This window comes from Pinus tabuliformis, chromosome 2_1, assembly GCF_031772625.1.
Source record: "Pinus tabuliformis cultivar Carrire ecotype Pingquan chromosome 2_1, CPIR1, whole genome shotgun sequence".
Taxonomy (NCBI): domain Eukaryota; kingdom Viridiplantae; phylum Streptophyta; class Pinopsida; order Pinales; family Pinaceae; genus Pinus; species Pinus tabuliformis.
Window position 1 is genome coordinate 906,096,961 of NC_142299.1, and position 18,421 is coordinate 906,115,381.

An 18,421-nucleotide genomic window follows, 5' to 3' on the forward strand; every position below is an offset into this window, starting at 1 on the left:
ATATTTATACACGATGAGGATCAAGCTGGCTTCCTCAATTAGTGGAGCTTGGCTGTCCAACTAAAAGTAAACTGATGTTCCTGTAGAATCCGTTGGCTGCCTTCTAGCTCGGTGGGGATAGCTGTTGGAGCTCGGAGTTAGGGTGGAGATCACGAGGAAGGTCATTCAAGACTGTGGACAACCTCCCTATAAACCCGCAATGCCACCTTTGCTGTCTCCTTGTCTCCATCTGCGTGGTCTTTGCTCCATTTAATGTCAAAAAACCTGAAATCATCATGTATTAGTCACATAGGAATAATGCCTGCCCTTCTTCCTACAAATAACACGAATATACTAAGAAATGATGCATAAGTGATAAAAGATGAAGGGTTGAGCAAGGTAAGTAGGCCAAATGAGCCCAAATTGTTACCAAAAATTGGGGCTCATCACCGTCGTTCTAGATCTGCAATACAAATGAAAAATCTGCAGTAAAATAAAACAAGATCCAAAACAAATAGCAACAAAATAATGTATCCAGAATAATAACCAAGTGGAAAGATGATTTTAAATGAATAAATATTTATTGATAACACTTGGTGAAGGAGATCTACAGATTGGTCTGTAAGTCCCCCTCCATGGGATGGGTCCTTTGATATCCTTGATGCTTCAGAAATAGAATTCCCTCTCTCAATCGTGTGAAAAACCCAAAAAAAGTGAAGAACTCAAATGGGAGCTCAAGAAAATGACGATAATATTGACGATGATAATGATCATGGTGAGGAATGAATGAAAAACCCCCTTTATATAACAAAGTATGGAGTTAATCTCGAAAATGGAGAATAATAAAATATTATTGACCAAATTCAGATCTAACTACTTGGAATACTTTATTATTTTTATTGGAGAGGGAAAAGGAATTTAAAATGGTTAAATTCATTTATTTAGAAATAATTAACCAATAAAATGATTTATTAAATATTTCGCAAGAAACAAGAAAGGTGTGAAATCAAAATAATTATTAAATAGTGATTTAATAATTATTCTAATAACAAAAATAAAGAAATTCAAATAAATAATGATTTATTTAAATATTCCTAAGGGATTTAGTCAAATTTGACAAGGAATAATTATTAAATAATGATTTAATAATAATTCCTGGAGAAAATTAAATAAATGATGATTTATCTACTTATTCTCATGGGGTTTTTTATTTTAATCTGAAAATAATTTAATAAAAGTGGTTTACTAAATTATTTTCCATGGTGAAAGTGATTTTACTATGGTAAAATTAAATCCACATGGCATATTTCGATCCACCTAGTTAGAAATGGCTAGGTGATCATTTTTTGGTGATAACAATTTCCTTTCTACAAAATAGATTAGGTTTACTCTTTTTTCATTTACTTTCATGAAATTAGATTATGGTTTCATTCTTACCATTTTATTATTTGCAATAGAATAGGCTATGTTTCAGTCCTTCCTTTCCTTGCAAAGTTAAGATAGTCTTATAACATAGTGATCTATGTGCACCTTCATTCACTTCATTGCATCAAATCATCGAAATAAGGACACATTGTGTGTTTCACACATAATGTCACCACCTTTTAAGTTTTTACAAACTCCAGATTGATAATTGAAGTTGGTAGCCTTGGGAGTTGCGGAATTCTTGTTGTAATACCGACGCTCATTAGTCTGTTTGGAAAGGCTAGCTAAAGGTGTACTAACTAGCTTTTCATCTTAGATTTTAAATCTTTCCAACACTTTCTTTATGTACTTAGTCTAAGACAATGTTAATTTATGATTATTTTATATCTTGTTATTTTCATACCAAGGATTTTCTCTACAACACCTAAATCCTTCATTGCAAATGAATTATCAAATTTTATTTTGAGCACATTTATTACCGAGAAATCAATGCATGCAGTTATTAGGGTTTTTATTCCTATATTCTTGATAATTACTTGTGATATGTGTTGACTTATTTACTTCTTTATTATGTTATCTTTCATCAAGCAATTACCAAATAAAAAATACATTAAGATCGCAAGAACAAGAGACACAAGATGTAGGCACTCGGCTAGGGAAAAACCATGTCAAACCCCTCTTCTCTAATAGAACCAAGTTAAAGTGATACAATAAAAGACCTTTTGACCAAGACAAAGACATAGTCTAGTCACCAAGTCAACCCACCTTCCAAGTAGACAAATAATACCAAAGTAAACAAGGGTCAACACCCTGAAAATCTTCTCCAACTGAAATTTTCACCCTTGCAATTGAACTTCGTACTTGTAGTAAGATAAAAAAAATTGGCCCCCAGAAGTTACCCTGAAATCCTAGAAGAACTCACATGTGTGAGAGAGAGATGCCCAAAAACTTATGTTTTTAATTTTCATTGAGTTTGTTTTCCTTTCTCTAGATTTCACACTTTGTTGTTTTTTTCCATTGTAGATCAAAATTTTTGTGAATGAATGCTAAAGAGGTTGAATTCTCCTTCTATATATACAGTTCACTAGGTTGAATTTCCCCAAATAGGGTCAACTTCATTAAGGCAGGGCCAACTTGGCGAGGAGGTGTAAAATGACTAATTTGACTAAAAATATTTGTTATTTACATGATACAAAAGCCCAATAAGGGTCAAATACATATGATAATGACTCTCATGACTCAATAAAACCCTAGAAGCCTTCAATGGATTCTTTGACCTAATGAACAAGTGAAAAAGGAATGAAACCCATTCTTAAAAAAATTATTTTTTCTTTCTTTCTTTTTCAATATTTCAATAAATACATAATGATAAATTAAAATAAAAATTATGAAGACCAACCATAGTTACATTTTCAACACTCCCTCTTAACTAGGGAGGTATTCATATATGTACAAATAAGTACAAGGATGAATTGAAATTGACATGTTCTCAAAAGAGTATCAACATACACAATTCTAGGGATATAGATACCATCTAGGCTAACTGCCAAGATATCAACCCAACAGGGAGTAAGGTGTCATCAAGTCAACTTGCCACTATATTTACCATCAGGATGTAACTAAGATATCAATCCAATTGGGTATGGATACCATCTAGGCATCCATTCCAAGGCACCAACCCTCACAGGGATCCAGGTATCATCTAGGTCAAGCTATCAACCCTAAAAAGTTGTCTCCATATCATCAATACTGAGATACCCTCCCATACAGGGATCTAGACATCAATTAGGCTAGAATATAACTATGATAGCAGTACCATCTAGGCCAAGATTTCCTCCTAGGTACCATCATATGGTCACAGAGCCTAAGGTACTCATCTCTCCCTCTCAACCAAATTAGAGATATCCACTAATCCAAGCATGCTTCTAAAATATTCAAACTTCTTATTAGGGAGAGATTTCGTCAACACATCAACTACTTGTTCATCTTTCAGAACATACTGTAGCTTCATGACCCCATACAGTGGTACATATTATTAATATGCTTGGTCCTAGTATGGAACATGAGATCGTGAGACATTCTGATGTTGCTTTGGTTATCACAATTTATAACTGTGGGATCCAAGGGCCCTCCAAACAAATATGATAGAAGCTTCCTTATCCAAACCACTTCTTTTCTAACCTCACAAGAAATAACATATTCAGCATTAGCATTACTCAAAGCAACCAAGTCTTGTTTATGACTCATCTAATAAATCATTGTGAATCTCAAACCAAAACAACTACCAGTAGTGTTTCTTCCATTCATCTCACTGGAACCCCAATTAGAATCGATGAAACCTATCAACCAGGTTTCCTTTCCATCATACTTTAGGCAGCAATGATTAGTCCCACACAAATACCTCAAGATATGCTTGGCATCTATCCAATGATCATGACGTGGCTCTAATTGAAACTGACTTAGAACATTTACAACATAACATATATCGAGTCTAGTATTCATCAAATACATTAATGAGCCAACCAACTCATGATAACATGTGGGATCAATGAGGCTATATGTTGGGAATGAGTTCCCCCAAGAGCAATTTTGGGGCTAAAAGCCCATGTTTTTGGAAATTTTTGTAATAAAGTTGTGAAGTCTTCGCATTTTGTGGTCGCGGAGCACGAAGGTGTCAAGAGTCATAAAGGGTTGCCCACCCTTATTTTGTAAAGTGTCAAGTCGGCTGTAAAGATCTACCCATGGTCAGCGGACCATGGGATTGTATGAAAATAAACTAAGTAATCTCTATGTAGTGAGAAGAGTGAAGAGAAAAATAGCGAAGTAGAGTGGAGGAGTCTTAGTGTTTTCGGGTCTTAGCGTAGGTAGAGGCTCTGCAGCTGAGTGCGCAAAGGCCTAGGGTAGAAGTCCGCAACTGAGTGTGCGGACCCCTGCAGCTGTGTGTGCAGGGTGGACAGAGTCTGTATTAAAAATGGAAGATATCAATAAAGAAAAGTATTCTACAATTACTGTGTATTTAGTCCCTATTAATGCATTTGATTATATTGCGATCTGGGTTTATTTTACAATGTTTATTTAATACGCGAATGTATGTGATTATATCTGTTAATTGAACGCAAGTAAGAATGTCAGTTTACGCGATACAAATTGTAATCGATTGCTAGAATAACTGAGACAATTGAGATAACTTGGGAACCTATACAATACATCGTCATAGCAACGCAAAAGTACCTGAACTGCTGGTTAGGGTTGCGCGAAGGTCAATCGTACACCTTCACGGAGGTACTGAAGGGTGGAATAGAGGGTAGATCGATAAGCCCTAAGGATTAGAGACCTACGCGAAGGCAGGAGAAGGTGGTATAAACCAACATCACGACCATCTCAGGGTGCGGAAACTTGGTTCCAATATCCCCCCATACTGCTTTGGGTGAGACTTCGGTCTGTGCTCCATGGGCTGAAGCCGAAAGGGCCAGTAGTGTAGGAATTTGTTTGGCTGACTAATGTTGAACCTGGGACAGGGCCCACAAAGCCAAAAAATAGTTTTGTTGTCGGGACTGGAATATATATGAGAGATGTGCGATGTCGTATCACTGGAATCAAACTAAGAAAGAAATCGAAGACTGGTTGGATAGGAAGATCCACGAATTTGCGGTACAAGAGAATAGTGGCTAGACATGTACCTGTATATAGAAATCCACGAGATCTTTTTCTATTCCTTTCCAGTTGAGTTATACGAGTGGATCACGAAGCTATCGGATAGCCAAGGAAGGTGGAGGCTTGACGGTTCTATCGTCTAGACCCTGGAGTTAGTGCAAAGACTAGAATCCTCTGACGATAAGATTGCATGCGCTGTCGATCATTGACTCAATCATATCATAGGAGGGTTTGTGACTGAATTCATGGTCGATACCTCAGTTAGTTACAACAAGGCAGAGCGGCCCTTTTTCAAAGGTCCGCGAGGTAAGTACTTGAAGTCTTTAAATACTTGGATTAAGATGTTATTGTGTGAAAAGCGAGTTATGCAGCTACCTTGATGTTCAGAGCTACACAAAGTGGAAAGACTTACAGGAATTAAGGAAGAAACGGTCTCGAATATAGCCCACTGATTTCACCTCCTTTAAGTGACAAAGAAAGAGTAGTGAAGGCTTCTCTGTGAAGTGGAGTTCAGTTGATAAAACAAGGGTTCTCGTGACTACCACCTCCACCTACACCACCTCCACCTTCACAACCGTCACCTACGGCTTCACCCACACCACTACCACCTCCACCACAGTTCAACATGGAAAATTTAGTGAAGCTGCCATTGTTTAAGGGCTTGGGAAATGAGGACCTGGACCAGTTCTGGTTCGTCATAAAAGCTGTATGGGAAGCTTAGGGTGTCACAGACGATCACATGAAGAAGGTAACATTGGTTAGTGCTTTGCAGGATCACGCGCTAACTTGGTACATCAAGTACTCTAATGATAACCCAAATGTTGCGTTGGCAGAGATCTAGACTGCACTGAATAAAGAGTTTAGTAGGCCTAAATCCAAAGCACAGTCGATTGTGGGGTTCAAGGAAATCATGATGAAACTTGGTGAGACACCTTGGGAGTTGGATTAGAGATTGAAGTGCAAAATCCGCGAAGCTAATATGAATTTAACGGATGGGAAGCACCACGAATGGTTCGTGGCTTTGCTCCTTCCTCACCTAAGGGTTGTACTGACACAACAAAATATTACAACTCAGGCAGAGGCCTTGGAGATTGAAATAAGACTGCATGAAACACCGATGCAAGATTCGAATCTGGGGGTTCGGTAGATTCATGCATAGTTGCAAAATCTTTTCCTCGAAATGCAAAGTCTAGAGCAGGACAGAACGGTTTGGTTAGACGCACGCAAAGACATATGGTGCCTAAAATCTAAAGGTCAGGGGCATGAAAAAGACCACTTCCTGGTCTTTGAGAACTATATTGCAGGAGGAGGACCAATGCCTTTGAGGGCAGAAGCCCAAGCAAGGCTGAGCATGGGGCCTGCATTGTGGTGTGCTATATGTTGGGTAGTAGGAAAACATACGACTGATAATTTTCATTTGCTGCAGAAGTTTGTACAAACACCACAACAACTATTCTGCAACTTCTATAGGTCAGTAGGACATGATGACCACAATTGTCGAAGTTATGAATTGATGATGGATAAAACACACACCTATAGAGTTCAGGCAGAAACACGACCTCTTGACCAGGGCGCTGGGATGGCACGGACGGGCTTTCGAGGGTGTGAATGAGGCCAAGGTAAAGGAGGACCTGGCAGAGGTTGGGGACAGCTGATCTATTACAATTTTGGAGGACCAGGACATAATGCCCTCAAATGCACTAACCCAACGCATCTTTCGTGCAAATATTGTCCTCAATTTGATCATGAGACCAAGGACTGTCCTACACTGATAGCAAGGATACTCGACAAAGGGGTGCTACCTCTGTAGCTAACTTAGAACCTACAGATGATGAGGGTTGAGTTTCACGAAGAAGATCTGAATGTGAATATAGTGCTCTGAAGTGGAATTGCAATGAGCGACGATAAGGGGAATGACTTGAAGACAATGCGTGGGTTCGCAAAGCTCTAGAGGAGGTTGAATTTGATTTGGAGCACGCACGCAAAATGTTCATGGAAGCATAGAAGAACTTCACTAAGGCCTCTACCTCAGGGAGCCGAGATAAGCCTATTCAGGAAATGGACCCTTCTATGCTTGCGACGTTTCTAGAGACCTACATGAAGCTGTTGTGCGATAGCAAGGTTGTGAAGAGGTTACAGGAACTTATAAATAGATGTACTGGAAACATTCTGGGTGAACCACACGTGGTACAGAAGATTGGTAAGCATAAGGCAAGGACATTATGTGAGATGAGACTCACTGTGCAGATAGGAGAATATGAAATGGATCAAGTTATTTTGGATCTGGGGTCAGACACGAATGTTTTTCCAAAGTAAACTTGGGAGCGGATGGGGAAACCCACACTGCAGTGGTCTCTGATTTAGCTAAGGATGGAAAATCAGTAGAAGATTATCCCCATGGGGTAGTTGCAGGGAGTAACTATAGATATTGAAGGCGCGAGCACATTGGCTGATTTTGAAGTAATATAAATAGTGGATGACAAAAACCCCTACCATGCGCTCCTTGGCATTGATTGGGCTACTGACATGAACGGGGTAATCAACCTAAAGAAGCGAAAGATGATATTTGAAAGGAAATCGCTTCACGTAATAGTACCCCTAGATCCTGCAGAAGGATCGTGCTATACTAAACTAGTCCACGATTATGAAAGCGATGACAATTTGTACTGCATATATAAGATAACAGGGCGAGACCAATATTGGGTGAATCTGAGAGCGGATGGACGAATTACATGGGATCGCGAGAGTTCCTGCACCTCAGACTCGGATGAAGAATAAGAGTGTTGGCAGAATCGGCTACATGAAATTACTACGCTAAGTTGTAACATGATGACCCGGTCGTTGTGTTGTGTGTCGTCAGAGGTAAGAAATATTCCCACTTATGATGGCTTGAATGATGTGGATGTGTTTCTGGATGAATTTGAGAGGGAAGTACCAGAGAAGCAGCACTTCCAGGCTATGGACAAGGCATTGCGCGCTACGACTGTGAGATAGTGGGGTATGCACAAGGGTAGTTTTCATGATTGGTGCGAGTATAGGAGGATGATGAGAACATGCTTTGGGAAGTAGAATGTATGAGTGATGGACAAGTATGATGGGAAGGATGATCTACGCAAACACTTGGCCAAATAAGGCCTATGGAGTAAGGCCCCAACTTGAATGGGTGCACTTGTTTTGTCACACCCTGGATGTCATCCAGATGAAATGGTACTTGGAGACAGAGCTCCACCATGGCACATGAGAGTGGAATATTTTGTGTGAAGGGTTCATAATGACATTCAGCTTCTAAGATGGGTTTGACTGTATTGACGAAGCACTACAAGAAGTTAAAGCAGCGATCTTTAGGATACCGCAGGATCCTTTGGATCTGATTCAACCTGATTGGACTACTCAACTGAGCCACGCGTTGGAATGCTATAATGTGACTGTTGAAGAAGAATACGAGAACCAACAAAAGATTAATATCCCTAAAACCGAGGGTCACCGTGAGGTCAAGGGGCCGTAGATCAAGAATCCTGATATAACTGTGCCGCTGAAAACTAAATAGATAAATATTGGCACGGAGGCAGAGCCCAAATTCGTGAAGATCAGAGATTACTGGGATGACATGACGGTAGATGAGGTCGCTGAATTGATCTGTGAATACCAAGATTTGTTCCCTACCAAGTTTACAGAGTTAAAGGGGATAATAGGAGACCTTGGCATTATGAATATCACGTTAAAACCTGATGCAAATACGGTTCAACAAAGACCATACCATCTCAATCCGAAGTATAAGGAAAAGGTTTGCTCAGAGTTAGATAAGATTCTTGCAGCAAGCATCATTGAGCCCCTAGAGGAATCTGATTGGGTGAGCCCAATGGTGGTACAGGAAAATAAGTAGAAGGATGAAATAAGGATATGTGTAGATCTCAGGAAGTTGAATGACACTTGTGTGCATGATCCTTTCCCGAGTCTGTTCACTGATGAGGTATTGGATAATGTAGGTGGCTAGGAAGCGTACTCCTTCAATGATTGGTTCTCTGGGTACCATCAGATCAAAATTTTACTTGAAGATAGAAGTAAGACAACCTTCACAACTGAATGGGGATGTTTTCAGTACACCGTGATGCCTTTCAGATTAAAGAATGCGCCAGAGATTTTTTTGCGCATAGTCATTGCTGCATTCAAAGACTTCATTCATAAGTTTTTGGAAGTGTACTTTGATGACTGGACTGTGTTCGGGTTGGTAAAACGCCATGTGGAAAGCTTGGGCCTAATGCTAGATACTTGTCAAAGGTACCATATTGCGCTCAATCTGAAGAAATGTTTGTTTTGTGTCCCTTTTAGGACTGTGCTGGGTCATGTGGTATGTAGATAGGGATTGATGGTAGACCCCGCAAAGATCACAGTGATAATTAACCCGGAGATGCCAAGGAGTGTGCAATAGTTGTGCGCAACCTTGGGACATACTGGGTACTATAGGAAGTTTATCAAGTGCTATGCCCAGATCACCACGCCTATGGAGAAGTTGTTGAAAAAGGATGTCACATTCTGTTGGAACGAGGACTGTCAGAAAAGCTTGGATGTGTTGAAAGGGAAAATGGTCACCGCACTAATTTTAGTCTTCCCAGATTGGAAGAACGAGTTTCATGTACATGTAGACGTGTCATGTATAGCACTGGGAGTAGTACTGACATAGGCTGGCGGAGGAGAATTAGACCATCCTAGAGCGTTCGCAAGCAGGAGGTTATCCAAGGCTGAGAAGAACTATTCCACCACCAAGCACGAAGGACTAGCCATGGTATACGCACTCCAGAAGTTTAGAATCTATTTGCTAGGTGGACATTTTAAGATGTATACAGATCATTTTGCGTTGAAATACCTGGTCAATAAGCCTTTGTTTGGGGGGAGAATTTGTAGGTGGTTGTTATTGTTCCAGAAGTATGATTTTGAATTTATTACGAAGCCTGGATGACTGAATGTGGGACCAGACCATCTTCCACGCATCGAAACGGGAGAAGAGCCAACAAATTTGGGGGATGGATTGCTTGACACACAACTCTTTGCAGTGAATGTCGCGGATGGTCACTTTGAAGACATCATACACTTCCTAACGACATGAACTACCCCGGAAGGCTACACCACCCAACAAAAAAAGGAGTTAGTGGTGTGCGCGGTAGAATTTTCTGTCATTGTTGGACACTTGTACAAAATGGGGTCTGATGAAGTATTGCGACGATATGTACTAGAGTTTGAAAGAAGCAGTATCCTCGTGGATGCTCATGGGGGTGTCGCAGGAGGGAATTACGTAGGAAGGGCGGCCACACAGAAGATTCTACGTGCAGGGTTGTGGTGGCCAACCGTCCATCAAGATTTAAAAACCTACTGTAGGGCATGCGACATGTGTCAAAGGACTGGCAAGCCATCACGGAGAGATGAGTTGCCTCTGAACCCACATATGACGTTACAACCTTTCGAGAAATGGGCAATAGATTTTGTGGGACCCATTCAGCCTCAAGGAAAGAAGACGGGTGTGCGGTACATTATCACTGTGACTGAGTATTTGACTCGATGGGTGGAGGCACAGCCTGTGAAGGACTGCACAGGTGTGACCACTGCAAAGTTTCTCTTTGAGTATGTACTGACGTGATTTGGGTGTCCAAATATTTTGATGAGTGATCGTGGTACGCACTTTCTGAACGAAACGATCAGCGCACTGATGGAGGAATTTCAGGTATATCACTAGAAAAGCATGCCTTATCACCCACAGGCTAATGGGATGGTGGAAGCATTTAATAAGGTACTGGAGAATGCGCTGATGAAGGTTTGCAATGCTTAGCAAAATGATTGGGACCTGTACATACTCATAATACTATGGGCTTATCGAACGACGTGTAAAAAGTTGACTAGATACACACCCTTTAGGCCTGTATATGGTGTTGAAGCAATGATGCCGATGGAATACATTGTGCCTAGTCTGTGCATAGTGGCACTCATGGGTATGACGTATCGTAGAGCCCTGTAAGAGAGGCTCACGTAGCTTGCTGAGTTTGAGGAAGAAAGGTTTCTGGCTGGATTTCACCAACAGGTCCAAAAGTAGCACGAAAAAGCATGGCATGATTGGCACATTAGATTGTGCACCTTTAAGGGAAATGATCTGGTTTTGTTATATGACAGTAATTTTGATAGATTTCGAGGGAAATTCAAGATGCACTGGCTAGGGCCCTGTTTCATTAAGGATATTACTGATGGTGGAGCAGTTCAGCTGGTTAAATTAAATGGAGATCCCAGGAAAGGTGAATGGCAGCCGATTGAAGCCATACACTAGTGACCAGGCTGACTGACTATATGAAGGTAGCATAGTATTAGCACTCCATGCAGCTGAAAGGAGGTGCAAGAATATAAACTACACTTCCCAGGGTGGGAGACTATGTGATCGGGGGATTGCACAAAACGAGGAGATGTCACACAGTTCGCAACCGCGTGGAGAGAGTTGTGCTACCTAGGAACAAACCGCGCAAGTCAGCTAGAAAGTGATGGTTAAAGTCACTGTTCATGATTTGACAGTGAGAGCATGACCAAATGGAGTGGGGGGGGGGGGCATCATTTAAGACAAAATTTATGGGTAAGATCCTTGGAAATCTACCGCCAATCTGGCATTAATGAACTGAATTTTGGCAGAACAGTCGGATTTGAATTCAAAATGGCCTATAAATTACATGTGGCTGCCCAACAAAAAAACACTTGGAATTTTGAGCATTAAGTTGGTGAGCTCTCAGATGTGCATGAACCGCGCATTTTTCAAAGAATTGCTTGACTGCCCAGTGTTTGATCAATTTTTAGAGTCCGACTGCAATTCCATCTATGACATTATCCCAGGATCAGAAGCTATGGATGCCAAAGTAGTGATAGCCGAGGGGGCTGTGTCTAAGGTTGTTATGGAGGCAGAGGGAACTGCTCTGAAGGTTGCAGAGGTACTAGTTGAAGTCCCCAAGTCACCAAGGATGCCTAGACCAAAGCCTACCCCGACCAAAGAGAGTGTGAAGGATAAGAAAGGAAAGCAGGCTATGACACCGGTGTGCACGTCGCCTAGAAGAAACCCACAGAAGGATAAGCCCACTACACAGGAAAAGGGAAAAAATATTAACTTGGAACCAGAGGAGGAAGAAATTGAGGACATCCTGATGGATGATGAGGATATGGGGGTGGAAGTGGAGGATGTTGAAGTCAAGAGTTCTGAAACTATTACTAAGTTTCCCAAATACATCCCTCCGTGCAAGGGCAAGACCAAGATGTTGAACGACATTGACAAAAGAAAGGTCACCTTGCACATACCTCTGCTGTCGGATGAGATTTTCTTTGAAGGACAGCGCTTGGGGTGGGCTCCATTGTTAAAATTGGAAGACTGGGACATAGATGACACTGAGAAGTTCCCTCACTTGGTGACATAAAAACTAATGCACTGCGTTGTTCATACAACCACCAGGATGACTGCGTTGGATACACGGAAGTGGCTCAAGGGTGTAGACAAGGCAGGTCTGCTCAACCTACTATGGGTGCCGCATTACAACCGTGCACCCATTACAATATTGGTAATCAAGTAGTTGCTATGCTTGGTGCACAATGGGTGTCTGTGGCTGGAGGAGCCGATACCCATCATTGACAGGTTGATCCATAGGATCACATGACTGCCATATATAGGGGAAAATCTGGCCATGATGTTTGGTAGAAAAGGTGGCGAGCATACCCTCATGGAGGCCATGAAGGAGAAATTCAAGCTCGTGAAGAAGCCACGAGGCTATGCCATCTCGAGTATCTGTGATCCTGCGGTTAAGGTGGCCACGTAGATTTTGATAGGAAAAGTTATGCGGAAGTGTCGTGCAGATGAAGTGTCGGCACCCATCGTCGCTCTAGCAGCCCAATGCGCAGAAGGAGTTCAGTTTAATTGGGCACACTATCTCTGTGGTGAGTTCCTCGCGAATTTTCGCGAGGCACAGGAGCTCAACAAGACCTTCCACTATGTGTGGCTCTTGCTATCCATTATGCTGGTAGCCTAGGAGCTGCCTGAAGACAGTCAATTCCCCTCAGTCGTGCCAGACCTGCCAGAAGCAGCGAAGTACACTTCACTGTGGGTGACTAAGGATGCTTAGCGCATCAAGGATAGCAATATATTTTGGATCTTTATGGAAATGAATATACACATGGCTATCAACCATAAGCCATGATTTTCACCTATTGTGTTTGCCAAACTACAGGAGTACGTGGAGTTCAAGGCAGACTTTCAGCGCGTATCAATCAGGGCATGGAAGGACCCTAAGAAGAAGTGGCATGACTTGCCTTACTTGGAAACTGATGATGCGATCGATGCAGTTCTTGATCGCTGGTCGGCAGAATGGCGCACTGCCTCAGACTCGATAGTGGGATCAAGCAAGTCCATCACACAACGCACAAAGGAGGAGGCCAAGCTCAAGATGGAGAATCTTGCCAAGAAGAGGATGAAGGAGGCCGATGACAAGGCCCAGGCAGAGCACGATGCTGCATAGCAAGCGGAAGAGAAGACAAGCGGAGTAGAGCACAGCTCTGAAAATGGTGCGAGGTCGCCCTCTCCCGAGATAGAGGAAGATACGGATGAGCAAACAGAGAAACATGGAGAGGACCCGTAGATGGCGTCATTCTATATCAAGCATCCTAGAGGATAGGAAAAATTTAGGCCGCGGAAGATTCAAATCCAAGGCTAGTAAGTCGTTGCTGGACCCAATCACCCTAACAGAGGGAGATTTGAACGACATTGGAGATACGGTGTAGGATGTCACCGCGGAGGTCCTACAGTAGTTCGAGTAGTAGAAACAACAAGTATTGGGGGCCATCCAGATGGGTCTGCATGAGTTTCATATTTGTGCATCACAAACCGGTGCGGTTTCCACTAGCCTCACCATCGGTACTTCAGAAGCTGCCAAGATGTTGCACGTGAAGGACTCTCGAGTGATAGTGCTACCGAAGGGAGCACTAAACACAGAGATCGAAGCTAACAAGCCCACTGTCAGTGTCCTCAAGGGAGTAGGGCCGAACTTGGTAGCACTTATTGGTGAGGTGCTCCACCTACTATAGGATGGGGTAATTGCAGAGTTGAGGGCCCGGCAACAACGCGCTTTGCAGGTGATCAATGAGCAGAAAATCAATAATGTGCAGATGTCCCTACAACGAGACTCTACCATCACCACTGTAAATGATGTAACCAGCCGAAACTATCACATAGTTCAGGTCATGGAGGAAGCATGCTGAATGGTCCCGGAATTGGCCATTCCTGAGGGAGAACCGGTAGAGGTATGCGTTCGCAAACTAGATACGGGGGTGCATGATGCTCATACAGAGTTGGCTAAGGTTCAGTTGGAGTTGAACCTCCAGATTGTAGAGCTACAGTTGAAGGCCCAGCCTTCAACTCCGCCAGAAGTAAAGGAGCAGCGCACAACCACTATCACAGAGGCTAGCGGTAGTAGACAGTGCAGTAGCAGAATGCACAAGGATGTTTGAACAATCGTTCGAGGTCCTGACCAGTCTGCAAGAAGATCCTAATGTACAGAGGCTAGAGATAGAGGCGTGAGAACTGCAGCAGCGCTACGACGAGGTGAAAGGAACAACGTGCATTGTCGCCCTCACACAGAGACATGTGAAGTTGCAGGAGGCCAAAACACTGAAGGAACAGGGTAGATGCAACTCAAAACAAAGAGCCAGTGCTGAAGGCGTGCTTGAAGCCTTGATTGGATGAGGCTTATTTAATCATGGCCTCCATTGAAGGAAAGCTTGCTAGTCTGCATGCGACTCAGCAGAAGCTTCAGGCTGATAGTTCAGGACCAGTGAAAGAGAAATTGGTCGAAGAAGTGAAGCAGGCAGTCGCACAATGCACTACCGAGGTGGCAGTCATACAGGTCAAGCTGGGAGGTCTTCGCGCCAAGATCTCCCTGCCCACAGAGTGACTCGAGGGTGAGACACCATGTTTGTGTTGGGGGCCTGGTGGGAAACAGGTTCCCCAAGAGCAGTTTTGGGGCTAAAAACCCATGTTTTGGGAAATTTTTGTAATAAAGTTGTAAAGTCTCCGAATTTTGTGGTCGCAGAGCGTGAAGGTTTCAAGAGTCATAAAGGGTTGTCCGCCCTTATTTTGTAAAGTGTCAAGTCAGCTGTAAAGATCTACCCATGGTTAATGGACCATGGGATTGTATAGAAAGAAGCTAAGCTAAGTAAGCTCTACGTAGTGAGAAGAGTAAAGAGAAAAATATCGAAGTAGAGTGGAGGAGTCTAAGTGTTTTCGGGTCTTAGAATAGGTAGAGGCTCTGTAGCTGAGTGCGCAGAGGCCTAGGGTAGAAGTCCGTAGCTGAGTGCATGTACCCTTGCAGCTGTGTGTGCAGGGTGGATAGAGTTTGTATTAAAACTGGAAGATATCAATAAAGAGAAGTATTATGCAATTACTATGTATTTAGTCCCCGTTAATGAATTTGATTATATTGTGATCCGGGTTTATTTTACAATGTTTATTTGATGTGCGAATGTATGTGATTATATATTTTAATTGAACACAAGTAAGAATGTCAATTTACATGATGCTAACTGTAATTGATTGGTAGAATAAGTAAGACACTTGAGATTACTTGGGAACCTATACAATATATCGTCATAGCAGTGTGAAAGTACTTGAATCGCTGGTTAGGGCTGCGCGAAGGTCAATCGTACATCTTCACGGAGGTATTGAAGGGTGGAATATAGTGTAGATCGATAAGCCCTAAGGATTAGCGACCTGCGTGAAGGCAGGAGTAGGGGATATAAACCAACATCACAACCATCTTAGGGTGCGGAAATTTGGTTCTAGCATCTGCCCATATTGCTTCAGGTGAGACTTTGGTTCGCACTCCATGGGCTGAAGCTGAAAGGGCCAGTAGTGTATGGATTTGTTTGGCTGACTAACGCTGAACCTGGGACAGGGCCCACAAAGCCAACACTAGAGTATGAACTTCTCAACTTCTTTAAATAAGTGATCATTAGAGTTGTCGTGGGCTTGGAATCCACCATACCAAACTTTTGTAGAATTTTGATAATATATTTTCGTTGACGAATATATATATCTCTCTTGGTTTCTGCAAAACTTCCAAACCTAATAATAAGTCATAAGTCCCAGATATTTCATTTTATTTTTTTTGCCAACATCTTCTTACAATTTTGAATTCTATGCTCCACACTTGTAAGAATTAAATCATCAAATAATAGAATAATGATTGGTTCATTTTTCACTACCTTGATGTAGAGGTTTGCGTCTACAGAGATTTTGACATATCCAATCCTTAAAAGATAAACATCGATTTTTGCATACCAAGCTGTAGGGTCTTTCATTAAGCCATATAGAGCCTTCTTCAACCTACAAATGTGATTTTCCCTGCTATGTGCATCAAAATCTTTTGGTTGTTCAATGTACACTTCTTCATGTATGGTTCCATTCAAGAAAATTGTTTTTACATCCATCTATTAGATGTTCCATCCCATATTAGCTACTAAAAAAATCAAGGATCTAATGGTAGTGTACATGGCTATAGGAGAAAATGTTTCTTCATAGTCCACTCCTAGCTTTTGAGAGAAACCCCTTGCTACAAATATTTCATTATATGTATCTATGATTCTGTCAACAACATGTTTGATTTTGTAGATCCATTTAGAGGTGACAACGTATTTGTCACTAGGTATAGGAACAATTTCCAAAACCTCATTCTTCATGATTGATTTATATTCTTCTTGCATGGCTTTCTTCCATTCATCATGAATAGCGGCTTGTTCATTTGTGGTTGGTTCTACTTCGATTAGTTTCATCATATATTTTCATATCGGGAGTACCTCTTTGGCTTCTTTCTTTCTCTCAAAGTATCTTTCGCTGCTCCATGTGTTTCAACATCTTCAAGTGTTCCTCTCAACTAGGTTGGCCTCTTCTTTTCTTCGGGAATGATTGTAGATTGAATGGGTTCAGTTGGGTCTTCTTCTTCTTGATTTGTAGGTTCTTTGTCAAGTTGATCTTCTTCATCAAAGAGTGGTATATCTTCTTCATCAGACTCAATGGGAATATCCTTGGACTTTTTGCATGAAAAGTTTCATCAAATATGACATCTCTACTAACTTCAATTTGATGATATTATTTTACATAGATTCTATAAGCCTTTGATGAAAGGCTATAACCGACGAAAATTCCCTTCATACTAGTAGAATATAACGTATTTCTCTTATCCTTAGGAATATGAATAGAGGAAGGGCATCCAAATATTTGGAGTTGATCTACATTTGGGTTCTTCCTTGCAAATGCCTCTTCTGGTGTCATATTTTCAAGAATTCTATGAGGACTTCTATTTTTTATTTATACTACCATCATAGCTTCTTCTCCCCATAATAATTTTGGAAGGTCTTGGTCATATATCATGGTTCTAATTCATTTTTCAATTGTACTATTTTTTCTCTATGCTACTCCATTTTGTTGAGGATTATAGGGAACTATGAGCTCCTTCTTAATAATTGATTCCTTGCAAAAGTCTATGAGTTCCTTAGATGTATACTCATGACCATATTTTTTGGATCTAAGGGTCTTTATCTTCCTCTCTGTAAATATATCCACTTATGATTTGAATTATTTTAACTTTTGAAAGACTTCATCCATAGATTTGAGAAGATAAATTCAAGTCTTCCTAGAGTGATCATCAATGAAGGTCACATAATGTAGATGGCCTCCAAGAGATTTATCTTCCATTGGTCCACACAAATCGGAATGAATGAGGTCTAATATTTGTTTAGACCTTATGCCACTTCTTGTAAATGGTTTCTTTGTATTCTTTCCTACAGCATATCCCTTACATACTCCTTCATGCTCCTCCTTCAAGTTGTGGATGCCTTTCACAATTTGACTTAGGGAGGAAATATTTTATAATGAATTTTCCCATGCCTTCTGTTATCACAAAATCACTACTGAGGGCTGCAACCAAGCAAGATTTCATGTAACTGTTTCAGACCAGACTTTAGATTAGGAATTAGCCTTCCTAATCAGAGAGGGCTCTCTCACAGGCTTTTTGATAGAGAATTAATCACAACAACAGAGGGCTAACTCTTCACACACTTATGAAAATATAGCTGGTTGGACACACATCAAATTGGTCTTCATTGGGCTATGGAGTCTCTCACATTTAATAAACAAAATCACAGTCATCTCATGGAAGTCAAGGCTCTTTGCATCAGATGTTCAAACATGCTTCACCAACACCACAGCTTGCCAAACACACAGGAAGTCAGAGCATATAATATGAATTCTGAGTGATTGTATTATAACAAAGCTGTAAAAGAACATTAAGAGAATACACCAACA